This window comes from Poromitra crassiceps, assembly GCF_964638095.1.
Source record: "Poromitra crassiceps genome assembly, chromosome: 9".
Taxonomy (NCBI): domain Eukaryota; kingdom Metazoa; phylum Chordata; class Actinopteri; order Beryciformes; family Melamphaidae; genus Poromitra; species Poromitra crassiceps.
The window spans coordinates 37,060,906-37,081,001 of NC_139630.1; positions in this window are offsets into that span (position 1 = coordinate 37,060,906).

The following is a 20,096-nucleotide window of genomic DNA, read 5'->3' on the forward strand; positions in this document are numbered from 1 at the left end:
ACGCGTCTCACATTAGACATCACACACTCCTGGAAATGAGATCACGAGAGAGAGAGAGAGAGAGAGAGAGAGAGACAGAGAGAGAGAGAGAGAGAGAGAGAAGAGAGAGAGAGAGAGAGAAGAGAGAGAGAGAGAGAGAGAGAGAGACACAGAGAGAGAGAGACAGAGAGAGAGAGAGAGAGAGATGTCAACATTGTGCAAGAGAGAGAGGAGGAGGAATCTGAGATCAGACATCAAACAGATGAGAGAACAAAGATAAGAGGGATGAGAAGAGCGGAAAAAGGAGGAGGAGAGAGGGGGGGCCTAGCATAAACATCCAAAGGAGCGGAGAGGAGTTTGAGGGAGATGGTGGGAAAGAAATCAAAGATTTTTTTTTTTTTTTTTTTTTGCAGAACATCTAAGCAGCTGAGCAGTGCAGGGTTCCAGCGGGTCCTTGAAAGTTTGTGAATTTGAGAAAACAATTGCTCAGAAAATCTCTGCTTTTTTGGGATAGTAAAATTGAGAGAGAGAGAGAGAGAGAGAGAGAGAGAGAGAGAGAGAGAGAGAGAGAGAGAGAGAGAGAGAGAGAGAGAGAGATTAATCAATTGGGGGTTTCAAGTGCTTCCAAACCTCTGCATGTCACACCTTATTAGATTAAGCTCTGGGGCTCTGCCATCAATTATTGGATAGATAGATGATCTACCTACCTGAAGGTCTGGTAGATCATCTGCCTCTTAATTAATTTGCACAATGCTACCGTCTCTTTTGCTAAAGCACAAATCCAAATCTTTCACAATGTTTGGTCATCATGTTCTATGAATTCTGAATTTTACAGAACATTATACATGCAAATAAACCTGAAAATAAAGCTTCAAAGTATGATCAATCAAAAGTCATATTCTGAGAGCACTCAAAGACGTGGACCACCAGTGTGTTGTGTGTGCGCACACCCTCACCCACCCACCCCACCCACAAACCCACACCCACACCCACAAATCCTGCCCCGTTGCCAGCCCTCGTGGCCTGTAAAAACATAAACAGCTACAGTAGCTTAGCGGCAGCATGAAAGTCTGAATCTAAAGTCTGACATCATCCTCTGTGTCTCAGGATGAGATCATCCCAGTTAATTCCTGCTCTGACTCACTCCAGAGAGAGAGAGAGAGAGAGAGAGAGAGAGAGAGAGAGAGAGAGAGAGAGAGCGAGCGAGAGAGAGAGAGAGAGAGAGAGAGAGAGAGAGCATGCACATAATGGGGAGTGGATCCAGTCTTGTGTGTGTGTGTGTGTGTGTGTGTGTGTGTGTGTGTGTGTGTGTGTGTGTGTGTGTGTGTGTGTGTGTGTGAGAGAGAGAGAGAGAGAGAGAGAGAGATAGAGATAGATAGAGCATGCACATAATGGGGAGTGGATCCAGTCTTGTGAGTGGTGTGTGTGTGTGAGAGAGAGAGAGAGAGAGAGAGAGAGAGAGAGAGAGAGAGAGAGAGAGAGAGAGAGAGAGAGAGAGAGAGAGAGAGAGAGAGCATGCACATAATGGGGAGTGGATCCAGTCTTGTGAGTGGTGTGTGTGTGTGTGTGTGTGTGTGTGTGTGTGTGTGTGTGTGTGTGTGTGTGTGTGTATGTGTGTGTGTGTGTGTGTGTGTGTGTGTGTGTGTGTGTGTGTGTGTGTGTGTGTGTGTGTGTGTGTGTGTGTGTGTGTGTGCAGGTGTCCAGTACAGGACAATTAGATTACAGGTAAAATACTCTACAGATTGATCTAATGTACGCTGAAGGGCTTTTACCAGCATTGATATTGATGACCAAGGCCTGCTATCAAGGAGAAGTGAAGCAAGTACAGCCACTGCCACAGAAAGTGTGTAGTGTAAAGTGTGTAGTGTAATAAGTGTAATCCTGATTCAGATGCTTTTGGCTTGAGAATAGCGTGTGACTCAACTGAGGCTGAGATGCATCATGCATGGTTTGGTTCTTATAATATCCACGCAGAAATCAACAAGATTTAGTCACCATTACTGCTAAATGAACAGTTGAAGAACAATACAGTATTTGTTTTACATTTTAGGCCCAACTCATTTACAGTCATGTGATTTGATAAAAAAGAAAGAAACTTGCAATAAAAAAAAGATCTCACAGTTGTCAAACTTCTGCCTTGTTGCCAGTGATCAAAGCTTGTGTCTTGACCTAATTCAATATTCAGACCTCAGCTTCTTCTGTGTGTTAAATTAGCAAGAATGAGTGACTGTCTGGAATAGCCTGTTACCATGGCAATAGAATACAGTGGGGAAGAAGTGATGTGAAGTGAACCCACCTGTCCCTGGCCAGCTACTCAAGTCGCCCCATCTTCAGCAGACCACGGATCCCATAGGTAGCAGCTCAGGAGACAAAGCAGGAAACAGCCAACACTCCATTCAGGCTTCAGGGCTAGGCCAATACAGACCACCACCATGTTGTCTGTCAGTTTAATATGGCGAATGTTGAGCTTAAAGGACAAAATGGAGACTGCACAGCAATAGACTTCATGACACAGACCACACAAACAACTCCACCCAAAAGAGTTGAGACTCAATGTCATCTAGGTGGGGCAGACGATCCCAACTCGCTGCCTTTCAGGCTTACCAACAGGTTATTTCCAAGCCAGTGTTAGCCTGGTGTCCAGCCCGTAGCCCCATTCATTGGGCCTATACCAGGCTAAGCCAGTGTACCCTCAACCAAGTAGGCCACAAGTTCAACTCCGGTCTAAGACCTGCAATTGCCCAAAAGTGTGCATCGTTCATCAAACAAGACTGCTCCGAAGTAGGCCACCCAAATACTGAGTAGTCCTACTGACACTGTGTGGCAACACAATTACCCAAATCATATGACGTAGCAGCAGCACTCAAAACACTCACCACACGGCTCCACGTCCGTAAGTGCAACCCATGGAACATCAATAATGTTCCAAAACGACTACCATAACAGCACTGCTCCACAAAGCCATACAACAATTACTGAGGTCCCAACAAAACATCTCCAGCACTGTCAGATGTCAGAGATGGCTCTTTCCCCACAAAACAACTGGCACATAAATGATACCAGACAACAAATAAACATTAACTTAGGAAAAACACGCCAAACCATAGTACAAACTAAGCAAAACAAAACCAAACACTCTTGACGTATAACCAGCAAAAACGGATTAGTTAAACAAAGCAAGTGCTAAAACTAAGGATACAAAAGTTTGGACAAGCACCCATATGTTATAACCCGGCTCAAGCAAGTAACAAAACTAATAATTCATGAACTAAAACTACGGACTAAACGACACAAATTACTACAAACAAACCAAAAGAACAGAACCAAAGGTGCACACAGGTGAGGAGGGAGAGAGACACTGAATGGTCTGCAGGCTTTTAAAGCCCAAGCAGTACACGTGCCCAACCACCAGGCTGCTGCAAGACAGGGCCAGGAAAGTGGGAGGGTCATCACACAATTTTGCCTTGTAGTTACAGTGCCACCTTCTGGCCAATAAGGGTCCTATTTCTTTGGTAACATTTCATACCATAACATAAACATAAACAGTTTATGTTTATATTACGGTATGAAATGTGACCAAAGAAATATGATATTTATGATGAACTCCCAATACACAGAGCATCTTCACCCAGGATCAGGTCAGTGGCCTATCCCATGCAGCAGACTACTCTGACCTGACCTCACCCTCACTGGCTCAAATCTCTCCCTTCTGCTGACTTTAAATCCAAAGCCTATCGGACTGGAAGAATATATGTGTTTGCCTTTGTGACTATCTTTGCCCTCTGCAGTTTCCCCCTCATCTCCCCTGTCCAGCAGGGGCCCCCAACACCTTTACCAGATGTGGGGTGCACTTCCTCTCTGGTTGAACCCCCCCCGAGGTCTCAGACAGAGGTCATGAGCAAGGTGTACAAGGTGATCCTGTGTAATGTGTGTGTGTGTGTGTGTGTGTGTGTGTGTGTGTGTGTGTGTGTGTGCATGTGCGTGCGGGCGCATGTGTGTGTGTGTGTGTGTGTGCGTGCGCGCGTGTGCACGTGTGTGCGCACACGTGCATGCATGTATGTGTGTGTGTGTGTGTGTGTGTGTGTGTGTGCGCGCACGTGCATGTATGTGTGTGTGTGTGTGTGTGTGTGTGTGTGTTTTTGCAGTATGACCCTCTTTGCATGGCACATGTATGCAGGTACAAACCTTTGTGCAGCTGGGGGTCAGAGGTCAGAGGTGCAGAGATGTAAAACGATGGGACAATATGACAGTTATGGCTCTCCTGCGTGATGGACGTAATCCACGGGTCAGCGAGGACGAGACATTCCTGAAAGACAGAGACAAAGACAATGTTCACTTTACGGCCTTCAATGAACATGACAAACGTCCACCTGTCACTCCCACTGAAGCTTGACTAACGCAGTCGCTGGGTCTCCAAATTGCTAGTTTATGATGTACTGTAGAGGGGGAAGAGACGGTTGTTTTGATGGTTAAGATTGAACTTGATGAACATTCACCTGCCAGTCTCGTTGCTGTCTGCAAATTAGTGATCACGATGAGAGGGAAAGACAGACAGTGTTCATTTGATGGCTTTCAGAGAATGAAGTTGTAACTGTCACTCTCCTGGCTGCAAGCCTAACTAATGCAGAGGGCATGTTTCTGCAGAGCGAGAGAGAGAGAGGGGAACGGCAAAGAAACAGTGCGCTTTTCATTGAGCAATCTTTAATAAATGATCAAACATTTAGCGGTCAGCGCCGCAGCGGTCACTCTCAAGAATGCCCAAGAGGAATGCTGCGATATTCCATAAATATTAATAACACTATTTCTCATTTCTTGCATCTTTTTCCCCTTTATCTTTTGCTGTCATTGTTATTACTGTACTTTTACTTTATTTTTAAGGAAGGGAAGCAACAAATGCCATTATTTTTGCTATAATTGAGTAGTATTATTTTTGTGGTGCCCTTTTTGAAGTTTTGAAGTCGACTGTCTTTTGAAGTCAGTAGTTTACAGAAGTATGTTTTGAATTAAGTAGGCTATTTTACTTCACTACATTTGACATTGCATACTGTACACACACACACACACACACACACACACACACACACACACACACACACACACACACACACACACACACACACACACACACACACACACACACACACACACACACACACACACACACACACACACACACACACACACACACACACACACAAATGAAAACAATACCTGCCCTGCTGTCGTGGCTGCTAACTAAACTAAAACTGAACTGAATCCATCACAGGTGCTGCAGTGCTCTGTCACCCTCTGGTGCCAGGAAACTGTATGACTCCATTTCCACACTGCTTACTTCATCTGAAATACATTGATCTCTACCTGCCCACTACAGTTACAGCATCCATTACAGGAACACAGTGTCTGATGCAGTCATCGTACCCGCTGCATTTGTTACAGTCATAGTATTCCAGCATACCTTTGGGAATTTCGTAATCACACTATGACTCAAACTCACTTTTTTCTGGAGGCTAACTATCACTTGTAGTCACCTTTTACAAGTTTTAGTAAATGACAGGAATGCTTGTAGTGCAGAAAAATCTCAGTATCCAAACAAAAAAACAAATTAGCCTACCTATTGGGTTTGTTAAAGTTGTGTTAAAATGTATGCAAGTACAGTGGCAATTGTTGCCAAAGAAAAGCTGGTCTGGGTAAAGATGGGGGGAGAGAGAGAGAGAGAGAGAGAGAGAGAGAGAGAGAGAGAGAGAGAGAGAGAGAGAGAGAGAGAGAGAGGGGGAGGGGGGCGTAAATGACCGTCTTTCCCATGCACAGCACCAGCAGGTAACCATCATATCCATACGGATGCCATATGGAGTTCGACTGTATTATTTACAAGTAAATCAAATAGAATGCTCCTTATAGGCCTGGAATATATAGCAGCACTCGATCTGTTCGACTCTTAAGCAGCCTCAAACGGGGATAAATCACTTAGAAGGTAGAATGTTCTGTGGCTGTGCAGCAGCTGTATGGAAGGCTGTTGTTTTTTTAAAGTCACTGTTATTGTTATTTTTAGTTTCTGCCTCTTTTCTCACGCCAGGTAAATGCTTCAGGACAAATAATTTGGATATATCACTTAGGAGGAGTGTGTGTGTGTGTGTGTGTGTGTGTGTGTGTGTGTGTGTGTGTGTGTGTGTGTGTGTGTTTCCCACAGAGTGAGGAGATGCATGGTGTGTTTTAAAGGAAAAACATGCAAATCATAGCGGCAAAAGGCTAACAGACGGAAGCCTCCCCACTGAGACTGCAACTCTCAGCTCTACTCTCTGCTCCTCTACCAGGAGTCAAATACCACGTTCAGACCCTGTCCACAGTAAATAATATGGATGAAGCCCACCGCTGTTTTTTGGACTCCTGTTTGGAAGCCTAGGGCAGTGGTTCCCAACCTTTTTTGTCTTATGTACCCCTTGAGCTGTTTTGCCAGGCCAATAGTACACCCTCACTAATGCCCGTTGATGATGCTCCTAAATTTGTTCTATAACTTTTAGTGTAATATGCAGACATACAAGTAAATCCATACAAAATATATTTTTCACTGAACTGCCAGTGTGTGGGCATAGCCTCCTTTTTCCTTTTGTCACCAGACTCCCCTAAACCTGAATCTGGAGCAACAGCAACTGGATGTTTTTTAGCCATTTATCAGTAAAGTAACAGTTGACACCTGTCGGGGGGAACTAGTTGTGGCGTGCATCTGCCATTTTAACAATGGGCTTATGTTTTTCATTATTTTGGAAATAAATTGTAATCCCAAATCTTTCCAAGTACCCCCTGCAAGCTGCTCAAGTACCCCTAGGGGTACACGTACCCCTGGTTGGGAATCACTGGCCTAGGGCACCCTGTCGCCATCTTGGGGGCCATGCACAGCTCACGCAAGACGACACGAGACCGGGCGTTAGCCAGGGCCGCAGCTCCGCCTGCCTGCTATTGGTCCGTCATGGGCAAGCTGCACGATCACTGGACAGGCGACCTGTCAATCACCCACAAACTCTTTTCTATTGTCAATTTTACTCTAAACAGGTGAGTTATCTAAAAATTCACCGCCCGTATAGTTGTTAAAGGGGAAATTAGCTATATAAACATGTTTGATCTTGTTACAAAGTGGTGCATTTTCGTTCAACTGGAACGACTCCCTTTTGGGTCTGGCCTCAAGTGGCCATTTGAGGAACTACAGCTTTCAATATTACTTCTGCGGCTTCCTCTTTCAAACCCTGAGCCCACTGTTTCAGACCAATGACCAGGGTCGGGCCAGGCGGGGTTAATTGACCCATAGAGACACTGCGGAGCGCGTCATCATTCAGAAACCACGCCCAAAACGGGGGAAAACACAAACTCCCGTCCAATCCTGGCATTCTCCTATGTTGCGTGCATGGTCGGGTGTTGCACAAAAAGATCGTATATATAAGGGATAATGGATAGTGAGCCGGTGATTACTGGCGAAATAATGACCGACAGGTGATATTGAGCCCGACCAGGGGCGTTTCTAGGTCCAGAAGACATTGGGGGCTTTAGCCAGGCACCCCGACGGGGAGGGGGGGTAAGAAAATTTTTGTTTTTTCCAATCGGTAAATACCCATGTTGTGAGTCATTTGAGATGAATACAGAAGAACAAGATTAGTGGGTCTCAAAGTGAGGTCCAGGGACCACCAGAGATCCTTGATAGGGTTCTGGCGGGAGTCCACTTAGCAAATTTACATATTTTATTTTATTAAATATTATATCTCAATGGTACGAACCCCCCCAGTAACTCCTGTGAAGGTATTTTATTAAGGTACACGCTTCCTGTAAACCTAAATTCTGATGGTGCCGTTTTTGTATCATATGGTACTTTTATTTTGAAACTTAGAGCGGACAAAGTGATGTTATATCTACGCTACTTGACGTAAGGTGTGCTCACCGGCCGGTCGCAAAACACATGTCGCTCTTCAACCTACGGTTCTATCTAATCAAAAGCGCCTAGCTGGGATTGGGAACAACGTATTGTTTGTTGTAATGGTTTAATGAAGCAGTGATGTGTGGTTTTGTTTAATGTAACTGTGAAGTGAAGGCATTGTTATTGTGACAGTCATGCTAACGTTAGCTTCTATTGACATTGGAGTGGATGGCTGTGGCTTCATGCTGATGCTAGCGTTGTAGGTTGTAGGTTGTATGGTTAATAATATTCTGTGTGAAGATATTTTCTGAGATAAATGGGCCTTGAGCATCAAGGCCCATTTATCTCAGAAAATATCTTCACAACTAAACAACTAAATAACATAAGATAATTTCATAGTTGTAGCTACTGTGATGCTGTGCATGTTGGCGCATGTCATTTGTTTGAATAATTTCATAGTGAGATGATGAGCTCGTGTGGAGAGGAGGTGGTGAGGAGTGAAGCAGAAACATTATGTAATGACACACTATGACAATAGTAACTGATAATTTGGTCCTGCATAGCCTACTGATATTTTCTGTTTTTTTTTTTTAGAAAACTGTTTAGAACTCTGACTTAATGATTTTGCTTTATTTATTTTATTTTGTTGTTTATTTGATTGTCTGTTCCAATTTTGTAAATGTTTAGTCTGATTTTTTTGTATAATGTACTGATTATTAATGCCAGACTTTGTTTATTGAGAGAAAAAAAAAAAAAAAAGGAAAAAAAAAAGGAAAAAAAAAAAAAAAAACTCCGGGGCTAGGAAAAAAACATCCGGGGCTCTAGCCCCGGAAGCCCAGGGCTATCAACGCCCCTGACGACAAAGCGGTTTCATTCATAATTGGCACACAAGACACCACAGCTGCAACTGGTTAGCCTAATTAGTAGTGTCTTGCTGACAAAAGGCTCTTATCAACTGATTAGAACACGGCTCTCTCGAATACTCGATTCTGATTGGTCAATCAACAATATTCACCGGTCATTATTTCTCGACAACCGACCGCTGCTCTGCCACACCTGGTGTGCCAATTACGAATGAAACCGCTTTGTGTTGAAAACGCTATTAAAAAATCTATTTGAATAATTATTTTTGTCAGATTATTGAATGATTTAGTTGTAGGCCGTGTTCTAAGCGGGATAATGTATACTGAGCCGGTGATTACTGGAAATAATGACCTTCAGGTGAATATTAAGCCCTCCGCTGCGCGTCGGGCTAAATCATTTACCTGTCGGTCATTATTTCCACAGTAATCACCGGCTCAGTATACATTATCCCTTACTTAGAACACGGCTCTCTTGAATACTCGATTCTGATTGGTCAATCAACAAGATTCACCGGTCATTATTTCTCGACAACCGACCGCTGCTCTGCCACACCTGGATTAATCAGTTGATAACAGCCTTTTGTCAGCAAGACACTACTAATTAGGCCAACCAGTTGCAGCTGTGGTGTCTTGTGTGCCAATTATGAATGAAACCGCTTTGTCGTTGAAAACGCTATTAAAAAATCAATTTGAATAATTATTTTTGTCAGATTATTGAATGATTTAGTTGTAGGCCGTGTTCTAAGCGGGATAATGGATAGTGAGCCGGTGATTACTGGAAATAATGACCTTCAGGTGAATGATTAAGCCCTCCGCTGCGCGTCGGGCTCAATATCACCTGTCGGTCATTATTTCGCCAGTAATCACCGGCTCACTATCCATTATCCCTTACTTAATCCAGGTGTGGCAGAGCAGCGGTCGGTTGTAGAGAAATAATGACCGGTGAATCTTGTTGATTGACCAATCAGAATCGAGTATTCAAGAGAGCCGTGTTCTAAACGGAAGATGAACACTCCAACTTACTTCATTGACAGCAACATCCACATTTTTCTTCTCGCCAATTCTCAATGGCTTCCTTGTTTTCCTCGGGAGTACAAAAAAACTTTAACTGCCGATTTTTTACATTTGTTGTTTGCGCAGCCCACCACACAACAGCTTTTAGCTATGTTTAATTCAAGGAAAATTACGCTGGTGTGTGGAAATGAACAGAGCTTTTCCCCCGTGATGGGCGTGGCCTATTTCATGCAGTGTCTCTATGTTCAACCCTTCTTTTGTCAATTTACACCAAGTCAGTCAACACGGGGTTAATCCCTCCTGCCTCAAGGTGTATCGTAACAGTGTCTCGAGACTCCTGTCAGCTAGCGATCTATAGCTAATGGCTAGCAGCTAGCACTAGCCTTGCTGCGCGGCCCCATTCGTAACCAATGAGATTTGTTTGTCCCGCCCTGGTTGTTAGCAACCCGGGTGGTGCCATTCACACTAAAATCAACCCCTGTCCGACCCATGTCGACAACGCAGGGTAACCCTTTCAGAGACAAAATCGACCTGGGAATAAGGGGTGTGAAAGGGGTATAAGAGGGAGGGAGGGAGAGAGAGAGAGAGAGAAATAGAGAGAGAGGCGGGTGAGATATGGGCACGCACGCACACACACAAACACGGACACACGCACGCACGTGCACACACACATCCCTCACCCCGGCTCCATACTATCAAATGCACAACACGGCCCTGTCAGTCCCCCCCCCCACCTGTGTAATAAATGACCCCCCCCCCCCACACACACACACAGACACACACTGTAGCAAATGCATATTTCAAGTCAGCATCCACAATTAGAACCAGATCCAGGTGGTGACCCACTGAACAAACACAGAGTCCGGGTTCACGTTGGCTGACCTTTGACCCCTCTGGCAAATGGCTTTAACATTTTCTCCGGGGATGAACAAGAACTTTTGCTTGAATTTGTAGGCAACTGTCAAGGCTCATTAAACAAAATTTAGCCGCTCTATTTAAGGCTACTGTTAACCTTTTGGCTTAGGGGGCCAATGAGGCTTCATACATCATTACACTTTTTTACAGCCAGACCTTCAACTGTTGCTCCCGGATGATTTGAATGTGAATTTAATTTCCTCCCAACACCCAACACACGCACGCACGCACGCACGCGCACACGCACGCACACGCGCACGCACACACACACACACACACACACACACGCGCGCACACACACACACACACACACACACACACACACACACACACACACACACACATCACTGCCGCGACACATCGAAATTTAAATCTTTTGCCACACACATTTCTCTGTGTACTTGGTGGGGTTCATTGTTTACTGTTGCTTGTTTGCAACCGCGTGATTTACGATAACGCCGATGAAGTCGCTGGGGGCCAGCTCTCCCAGAGGAGAATGGAGGAAAGCTAGAAGCTAGTATGCAAGAATAAAGAGAATTGATTAGCCCCAAGTTGCCCTTTACTGTAATGGCAGTGTCATGGGACACCACACAACTGTAGCAGTAAATCAGACAAAGAAGCACCCGCTATAGCAGGGACACTCAACTTGCTTTGCCCAGGGGCCACTTTTACAAAATGATAGGAGGCCAGGGTCCAGTTAATAAACACACCTGAATAATATAAATGTTTCTGCCGGATTTTAGTTTAGTCTGACAATTCTGTGCACACAGGATAGTTAGTTAGGTTAATTTAAGTTAGGTTAAGTTAAGTACATATTTGTACCTGGACAGCGATATGTCACAATTTAGCTGGAGCTCAGTCAAACTCTATTTCATGTCGGGGGGGCCACTCTGCAGCCTGTTGCGGGCCGCATCTGGCCCCCGGGCCGCAAGTTGAGTATCACTGCGCTATAGAAAGAGGTTTTACTTTAATATGTTCCATGTTACATCCATGCAAACCATACCGACCTGACCTGAGTTTAGTAAGGAAAAGGTTGAGAGGTGAAGAAGTTGAGTTAGGAGAGAGAGAGAGAGAGAGAGAGAGAGAGAGATAAAAACAGCATGATAAAAGAAAAGAACAAAAGGAACAACAATTCCTCTCTGTGGCTTCCCCCGCCCACCCCTCCTCTCTCAAGCCTTTATTCTGCCCTAAACATGAGGCTGTGCTCTCCAGCGGTCGATCCGGGAATGCTAGGAATTCCAAACTGCGGTATAAGGACATCAAGTGATGGTGCTCCTATTTAATTCCCGGCATACAAAATTCACTACGGCCTCAGGAATCCCTCCACAAGGTCAGTTAGGGGTCTATAGTGTCAGTTGTATCATATTTCCATCAATCCATACTTCCATATTCATGCCAAAACCACTAACACTATTTTGCATGAACTGAACTATACTTCACTTTTTTTGCCATGTGGTTTGAGTTAAGGGTGCTTTCACAACAGTGGCAAAATGGCATATGTCAACTAATAACGTCATGGTACAACAACATATCAGATGTCGCATCGTATCATGAACTTGAAGTCTATCCAAGACTCAAATGATTTTCAGCCAGTCCTCATTTTCTATTCCTATGTTCGGTGGAGCTAGTTTTGCATGTGTGAATATTGCAGTGATTCCTATTTGTGTCTGTGATACTGAGTGCCGCTGGAGTGATATGGACTACAAGTTCCACGGTCCTGACCTGAACCTCCAGAGCGGTGATGGGCAACTTTGATGATAGAGAGGGCCACACACAGAAAATGCCGTCGCTACCAGAGGGCCAGATTGTGACCGTGCACTACCACCAGTAGCATACTGTAACCCCATAATTTCCAATTATAGCTACTAATTGAATAGGACAAAATATATACTGGTTATCAAAGTTTATTATACCAACATATTTTTCATATTCAAATGCATTTAGTAATGCTCCTATTCATTTAATGAACTTCACGGTGGGGAGTGATATACTGTACCAATATTTCAGTGGGTCTAATGGACAATGTTAACGCCATTAGCACCATGTTCTGGGATGTAGAGTAAAATAAAAATGCAGATTTTGGTGGTCTAACCTAATTGGTTAGTTAGTGGAATATTCAAGCTTCGTCCAAAGACCTCTGCATTGTAAAAATTGACCCAAGGGCCACGCTGAGTGAGGTCGGGGGCTGCATGTGACACGCGGGCCGCTAGTTGCCCATCCCTGCTCCAGAGAGTACTACATCATCTTTTGGGGGTACCCCCCGATGTAACTGCGAGTACCGCTGGGGGTACACAAGTCAAATTACATTTGAGACCAAACAATACAAGCTGGTGTTTCTAGATACGTCCATACAGTATGAACGTTATACATGTCAGAGCAGCCCAATAACACAGCCTTTCTGTGGGTTGTGTGAGTCCCCTAATTCACAACAAGTGGGCGAACAAGCCTGAACGGACCATTCTCCATTAGTTCGGGCAATTCATGAGGCCAAACACACATGTGTGTTGTGGAAAAGTGAATTCCCCCCTCTGACCCTTGGGCTGACCACCACAGGCCCATAAACCAACACCAGACCTCTGCCGCACCCCTTTGATCAGCTCGCACCATAAAGAACCGCTTTACATTTATCACTTCTTTAAAGGAGTGCTCAGTGATCTGATGATCCACCCGAAATCCCTTGCACCGGATGTTTTGCTTTAAACAAGAACTTCAGTATTTTTCAGCATTCTTTCACAAACATATGAGCATTTAAAGCAAACACATTTTTTGCAAAACTAATGTTTGTTGCACCATGTTAAAAAAATACAGATGATTATATCTGCTATCATATCAAAGAGCTCAAGATAGGAAATAATTTAAAAACTTTTCAAAGATTTCTATTTTCAAGGCAGAAATCATTTTGTTTTTGCGTAATTAACAAATCAATGGCAGTGTTTATAAGTCCATGCCCATCATCACAGTTACTTGAACACTTTTGTGAAGTTCTGACCTCTGGTGTGAGTTTCTGAACATCTCGGATACTGTCTTTAAAAGGTCCCGGCTGGTTTGAGAGCAGGACCGGAAGGAGGGAGGTCCTGCGGTTCAGGACAGCATTCCTCCGTCCCGGGGCCTCCTGGTCTTCCCCCCTCTCTTCTTGCTCTAAATCACAGCAGCAGGGCCTGCAGGGGGCAGAGGGGAACATAAAATACCTCAACCCTGACATGCATGAAAGACTGTCACAGCGCTGCTCGGTGCGGGAGGCTGGGGGGAGCAAGGCAGGACAAATAGAGACGGATAAATGGATGAGAGATGGATGGATGATACCCCGAACTAATGTCCGCCCCCTCCCCCTCCGCAGTCAGACACGTGCAGGGGAAAAGGGCAAACGTGCGGTCTTTGAAATAGTGCCCCAGTTATAATCTTGTATACACGATAAAGTTCCTATCATTTTCTCTATTACATCAATTTGAAGTGTTTCAAATAGATGTAGGCTAAATAGGGAAACGATATTTATATGGGTGGTGTTTGCCATACCAGAATCCAACAAGTGCCAGAAAAGTGTACGCCAATCAAAGAGGAGCATTTGAAAATCAATTGAATATACTTCTATGTGAGTGATGACTTACCTGATACAATCTGAATTGTCCTGGTGTGGTAAACTCACCTATCTGATACTCCCTGAGGAGGGGGGGGGGTTGGGGGTCAAGATGACCTCACAGACTTAAGGAGGAGGCATTGGAGGAGGAGCTCAGACACCTGGTCTAATATGGGGGAGACTGATAAGTGTACAGACATGAAACACCCCTGACAGTTTGGTGTAGCGGTTCAGTCCAAATAAACGCCCTCAAGAGAGATGAGGTGAACAAGGTGGAGACTTTCTGCAAGAGCGACCCATCAGCAGAAATATGGTTTTCTGATTGGATCCGATTGAGTTGTCCCCTCCCCTCCCCCCCATGCCATGTCAGTGGAAAGTAACTCCGGTGACGAGAAAACCACACAAACACACAGCGAGTTAACCCTCGTAGAAACTTCTTCCAAACTATTGAAGTTAATGGGGCCCATCAATTTACAGTTCCAAAAAAAGCATCAACTTTCTTCAAACAGCACGATCCAAGTGTTTCGTAGTCAAACAATGAACAAAAAAATGGGTCCAAAAGTTCAATATGTTCTGGTGAAAGGCTATGTTTGCTAATGGAGGGTATGGACCTGACCAGAGCTTTGCCGGTCAGGAGGTAATGGGGTCAATACTGGGGTTTTGGTTTCTGCTACAAAACAAATGCACTATACTGCACAAGTTCTTAGGAGAATTTTCACAGACATTTCATGCTTTTTTTTTGGAGCTGTAAAAAGATGGCCTCGTTCCCTGCAAAAGTTTGAGAGAAGGCTGAGATTTGACATTGAATAGAGCTCAAATATCAATAGATGCTAAGCCAGGGGTGTCAAACTCATTCAGCAGCTAAGTGGATGGAATTCAGCAAACTAGGCTACAGCTCAACATCCTACAGCCTGCCAGTGACAACAGACACGAGTTCAAATCCAGGTTGTTGAGGTTGAAATCCAACTGGCATATACAGTATATTGAACAAAGTTCTGGCGGTTATAGGCTATTGCTAAATGAAATTATTATTATTAAATTTACTAGAAAGCAAGCTACTCAGAGTAATAGCCTTGAGATAAGCTCCTGACAGACAGGTTTTAACCCCAGGCCAGCAAGAACATAGTCTCCTACACTTAAGTGTTTCCAGGGGTGAGGTGAACGTCTCTGCACACTGCCGTGACGCAAATGTACCGTAATTGAGGTCTTGAACGCCTCTGTATCATGGCGCCGTTGGATCGTTTGTCCAACAATAACAAAGGTGTGCGGTCGGTCCAGCGAGGCGAGACACAGAGGACACAGGCAGCTCTCTGTCTCTGTAGTATAGTCCCTGTTATTTCATGGATCTCGGAGGTGTTTTGGTGGGCCTGTGGGGTGTATCCCAAGACAAACACAGTCCCCAGTGACTCCCTTACTGCTGCTGCTGAAGTAGTAGTTGGACCTGGACGCATCACGTTGCGAGGCAATATTGGTGTAGGCTATATTCAATGTGTTTGCAAAGGGAACATCTTAATGAGTTTGAGTATTCGATATTTCTGAGAAGCAGAGACGTGCCTGTGGTGGCCATTGTAACTTTTGCATTGTTTTAGCAGCATAGTAAAGAATATGTGGCCTATATTAATAATATGTTAACTTAATCAACCTTTATACAGTAATAAGTACAGAGCTTGGTTTTTCCTCTCCGTTTTACTTCCACAAAAGTTACTGGCTGCCCCGCCCATCTTCCTCCTTATGATTAATAGCGGACATAATTATATATATAAAAAATGTATGGAAATGATAGCCAGCTGGGTTTTTCTGTGAATACACCACATTGTGCATTGTCCTGCTGGTCAGCCTTTTAGATTGAGATTTTCCTCACATGGAAACTACTTTGTGTGTATTATTTTTAGATGATTAGGTCACAACTTAAAGCTCTATTTTCATCAAGCAGCCTTATTATGTATCAAGTAGCCGCTGCTCAGAAAAGGATTTGGGCTATTTTCCCAAAGTGTCACCGTGGCGGCTCAGAGGAAGTGTTGTATGATTAAACTGCACAATTGGGGTGTGTCAAGCATTGGTTTTTTTTATTGGGGTAGTTGGCCTGAGGGGTAGAGTGTGAGGTGTGTGTGGGTATGTGTGTGTGTGTGTGTGTGTGTGTGTGTGTGTGTGTGTGTGTGTGTGTGTGTGTGTGTGTGTGTGTGTGTGTGTGCGTGTGTGTGTGTGTGTGTTGTGTGTGTGTGTGTGTGTGTGTGTGTGTGTGTGTGTGTGTGTGTGTGTGTGTGTGATGTATGTTAAGAGGTCCGTTTCTTCAGGTCTTGGTTAAGGCACGCTTTACTGGTATTGCTACAAGTGGTGTGTGTGTGTGTGTGTGTGTGTGTGTGTGTGTGTGTGTGTGTGTGTGTGTGTGTGTGTGTGTGTGTCTGTGTGTGTGTGTGTGTGTGTATATCCGTGTATGTGGTAAATTAACTTCGCTCCCCATCTATTTAGCCTTGGGGTTTAAATGTATGTGACAGCCCCACACTGCTGCTGGTGACCTGCACAGCTAACGGCTTCTAGCTTCTGATCCCAGACCAGCAGGAATCCTCTCCTCAGCCCAGCAGGGAGGGCCGGCCAGCTACCAACGCTGCAGTCACACTTTAATGACTGCTGCCAGACCGAGTTGGAGGGCCCATTTGAACTGGTCCTGTGCCTCTATCACTTGAACTTTTATAGCTAAACTCTGACTCAAGGTCGTCTTGCATTGTGTCAGACTCTGATCTATGTCTTCCTCTCATCCCTGACTAGTCCCACATAAGTAGCATCAAAGCCTGAATTAAAGTCTTGATTGATTGATTGATTGATTGATTGATTGATTGATTGATTGATTGATTGGTTGGTTGATTGGCTGATTGATTGCTTGATTGATTGGTTGATTGATTGTAGGCATCATTAAAGTCCCATTTTTCTGTGACACTAATGCTCAGCCGCTGGCCGTACAGTGTTTGTAATATAAAAAAAAAGTATTTTCAGAGATAAAAAGAAAAAAGATGCAAAGAATGATGCAGTAACCAGGCATCAGAGACCAGAGTTAAATATACAAATATACAATAGACAACTATTCTTATGCTGTCCTTTTTTTCTTTGGTGACCTCCACTGTTTCTGGCCTCTGGGTCATACACTTGTTGGCCAGCAGGGCTCAGCAGGAGCAGCTGGCTACTGCTCAGACTAATGGACAAAATCACATTACCAGTGGTCTAGCTTGTTCCCTGTCAAGATCCCAGAGGCATCATAAATCCGGATAATTTTCCAGAGAAAACAAATTGAGCAAGATTCTACATTTGTAAAGAGAAAAAAAAAAAAAAAAAAAAAAAATATATATATATATATATATATATTTAAGCAATATAGCATGAGAGCCAGTGTGTTGTGAAGAATATATCCCCCTGATCAGCTGTTATCCCACGAGGCCGCTTTATAAAAAGGTTTCCAAGTATGATAATATAATAATAATAATAATACTATAAGTCAGACTCCGACTGGCATGTCATTCTGATAGAGTCAGTTGAAACACTACTGTAAGGCGGGACCGCAAGAACATGCGGGTGATTTGATTGGATCGTTCTGGAGACTGAAGTTGACATTGGCCAATCCTGGCGCTTGCTGAGAAACCCCGACAGGCAGCTCGAGCGCAGCATTGCATTCTCAGCGCTTGCTGGGAAGCTGAATGCTTCCTGCAAAGCCCGACACCAACTAACGTTACGGGGTTAAATGCGGGGTTAAATGCGGGGTTAACAGCCTTTCTTTTGCAAAGAAGACATTAGCCCGCATCTATTCTTGTACAAAACATCATTTTCTGCGAAGTATTAGTAAAGTTATAAGCGAAGATCGATTCACAAGGATCTGACAGCTGTCTCCGCCATTTTTTTTTCTACGTTGTCATTTGAGGTAAGCCTATATATATATATATATATATATATATATATATATATATATATATATATATATATATATATATATATATATATATATATATATATATTTCCTCACTGTCACATAATGTAATGTAATGTTCAACAATGTAAAATAATAATAATAATAATAATAATAATAATAATAATAATAATAATAATAATAATAATAATAATAATAATAATAATAATGATAATGATAAATAAATATAAATCGTAAAATGTTACTAAAGCTGTGAACCATTTTATTTTTCAATGTGTAGGCAAGCATACTACTGAGCCTATTTCATCATGTTCTTCTCAGTTCAGTCAATTCAGGAAGTGGATTCTCTTAAAGCTTGTTCAAGTTAATTGAAAAATGGCTGGTAATTAAGATTGTGTTATCCCAACTAAAAATAAATAATTAAAGCTCTGTCATTAGCAGTTTCGGTTTACATTTTGAATTGACAGGAAATTGATTGTCTTGTGTCCATAAAACAGAATAAGCATGAACCCAGTTAACCACATCCCATCCACTGATGACTGAATTAATGACCACATAGACAGTCTCAAAAAGTGAAAGTAGATCCTTGCTTCTGTGAGCATTTCTGCTCCTCAACTGTCAGTCATCTTTTCCCTTGCTGAATGAGAGGCCTTCAGGCCTGATGAGGTCATGTGTCAGGAGAGATGGCTGCTGTTGACTCAGACAACAGTCTGGCAGAAACAGACAACTTTTAAACATACTCTTATATAAGCATCCCTAACGCCATCCTGATTTTGCTGATTTTGAGGTGGGCAACAAGTGGTCAACAAGGCCGGTGCTTTCCTTAAATCTGCTCAGTCAATCGCAAACCTCAGGATATGACATCACTACCTGTGCAATGTTGTTGTTGTTGTCGTTGTTGTTGTTGTGTCCCCCCTCCCCCCGCCCCTCTTCCTCACATAAAAAAAAATCACATCTTTGACTTCAACAATATGCCAGAAGTGAGGACCGTTATGGTATTCTATATGTAGTTTGTTGATATGAATATCATAATGCATGATTGCATGATCTTGGTGGTTTTACAGTAATGACGCAATGACACATTAAAATAGCTACTTTAGCTAATGTTAGCACGCTACATAACATTTTGCTAATGTGTTTTCATACTGTTAGAGTAGCCAACCGGCTTGCATTGCAATATTTTTTAAAGGCACTAAATGCGATATTCAGACCTACTAGATGCCAGCAAACCACTATCTAGCGAGACAGGTGAGTGAGGCTGTTCTGAGCAGTGAAGGCCACGCCCCCTCTCTGTGTTGTGAAAACCAGGCCTGTTTACCAAGTGCCGGACCGTCCGCTCACTCCTTTGTGCGTGTGGCGTGCATGTGCCATTCTGTGTTGTTGCCTCCCCACATTTATAAGACAGAGACTGACTATGCGAGGCTTGCGAGCAGTTGTGGATCAAGCTATGAATGTAATTGGAAAAAGATTGCAATTGTGACTGTGAAACAAAGTTTCTGATTGTCTCACAGCTGTGGGGTCGTGCAGTTGCAGGTTTTCGTTTCAGTGCGGTCAGTTGGGTGTGGCTCGCTCTGCATGTCTCCACGGCACAGACTGTCTAGACTAGTACACACTACCCACACAGCAGACCGCTGGGAGAGCGATGCAAGGGCATACGGTAGCGTTGGAAGCCGTGCCTATGTGTTTCATAGACTGTATTTGTTTATGTCTGATGCTACTGTTCTAGCATACCATCTAGTAGCCAAAAAAATCACATGTAGTGCCTTTAATGTTGTAAAGTTATGAAAGTTATCTTAGCTTGCTTGCCACTTAGCTAGCTAGCGAGCATGCATACTTTTGTGTTGTGTATGGGGGACAAAGGTGCTATCCTAGTCATGCTTCACTTAGCACTTCTTCTTCTTCTTTTTTGTTCTACAGTGCTCTGATTCTACTTTATAC